Source organism: Grammomys surdaster, unplaced genomic scaffold, assembly GCF_004785775.1.
Source record: "Grammomys surdaster isolate TR1022 unplaced genomic scaffold, NIH_TR_1.0 117640, whole genome shotgun sequence".
NCBI classification, from domain to species: Eukaryota; Metazoa; Chordata; class Mammalia; order Rodentia; family Muridae; genus Grammomys; species Grammomys surdaster.
The window spans coordinates 17497-19519 of record NW_021614316.1 but is presented as its reverse complement, the minus strand read 5'-3'; positions in this window follow the sequence as shown (position 1 = coordinate 19519).

The window sequence follows — 2023 nt, the reverse complement described above, 5'->3', positions numbered from 1 at the left end:
AAGCCCAAGTAAATACTTTCTTTTAAAAGCTGCTTTGGTTGTGTTGTTTCAGAAGTACAGATAAAACACACAAAAAAGAGAGACCTCTACCATGAAAACTGTAAAGTAGTGATTAAGAAAGCCTGGGTAGTCAAAAGGCAGAGCTGCAGGAAGATCTCTAGGAATTTGAGGTCAATCTGGTCCACATAGAATGTTCCAGGCCAGAGAATTGCATAGTGATTTCCAATTTTAAAAGAAATCCAGGAGGACACTAAAAGATGAAAATATATCATTTTCCCAAAGCATCAATGTCAGGAACATGTCCAATGTACTAAAAATCAATTTATAGAGTTAGTGAAATATCTACCAAAATTTCACTGATATTCTTCACAAAAATAGAAAAAATTAATACATTTGCAAAAGTGTTGTGGAAACACAGAAGACCCTAAATATCCACAGAAATTCTGAGCAAAAGAATAAATCTGGAAGTATAGCCACGCTTGATTTCAAGTTATACTACATATTCACAGTCAAAAAGGGCACAAAAATAGACACATGGAACAATAAAGGACATAGAAGGCCACACAATCAGTACCACCTGATTTTTCAACAAAGATGACAAAAAATACACACTGGAAGAAAGATGTCATCTTCAACAAATGGTACTGGGATAAGTGGATATTAGAAGAATGTCAGTAAATCCTTCTCTCTTTCCCTTCACTAAACCAACTCCAAAGAACCCCAGTGTGAGCCTTGCAACTCGGAGCTGTAAAAGGCTAAGTAGGAAGTGCACTTTAAGACAAAGGCACAGGGAAGGGTTTTCTAAATAAGACTCTGATCACTCAGGAAATAATACTAGCAATTGAAGAGTGGATCTGCCTGGTTACAGAGAGAGGGCTTTTCAGGTTCCATGTCCCCACTGTTAGGCAACTCAGCTCAGGTCACCTGCATTGACTTATGGAAGCCTCTCCCATACTTAGTCTCTGAAATTTCCTAGAGATTCCTCCAACTCTTCCACCCCCAGCACCTGCAGATTTCCATTCATTTTTCTGATCTTCTTGATCTTTCTCCTGTCCTGTAGCCAGGCAGGATCTCCCTATAATGAAGGGATAAGAACAACAATCCACCTACAAAATTTTTGACCCAAAATTTCTCATGTCTAAAAGAAATGCAGAAACAAAGATGGAGCAGAGACTGAGGGAATAGCTGACCAGTGACTGGCTCAATTTGGGACCCGCCCCATGAGCAAGCACCAAATCCCTGAGATGATTAATGACACTCTGTTATGCTTGCAGAAAGAAGACTAGCGTAACTGTCCTCTGAGAAGCTCTACCCAGCCGCCAATGGAAAGAGAATCAGAGACCCATAGTTAAACATTGTAGGGAGATCAAGGACTGTTGTGGAAGAGTTGGGGAAGGACTGAAGGCCCTGAAGGGGAAAGGAACTGTATAGGAAGATCAATAGAGTCAATTAACTTAGACCCTTAGGAGCTCTCAGAGATTGAGCCATGAACCAAAGAACATACATGGGCTGGATCGAGGCCCCAGGAAGGTAAGTAGCAGATGTGGAGCTCAGTCTCCATGTGGGTTCCCCAACAACTGGAGTGGGTGCTCTCCCTAAAGCTATAGCCTGACTGGAGTCTGTTCCTTCACAGACCTTCACAGCCTTGCCTGGACTCAGTGGGAGAAGATGAATCTAATGCTCTAAAGACTTGATACGCTGGGTTGATGGGATACCCAGGAGAGCTCACCCTCTCAAGGGGAGGGGCAATGGGGAGGAACTCAATAAGAACGGAAGGGGGAGCCTTTGGGATTTAAACCAGCAAGCAAGCATACAAATAAATAAAAGTGGATCTCATGCAATTAAAGGGTCTATCTAACAAAGAAAACTCGTGATTGAGTGGAGCTGTAGCCCACCAAATCAGAGAAGACCATTGCAAACTACACATGAAACATGAGATTACTGTCTAGATTGTACAAAGAACCTCCAAAAAATGGAATGTCAAAAAAACAAACAACTCAATCAAAAAGACACTATAGTACTG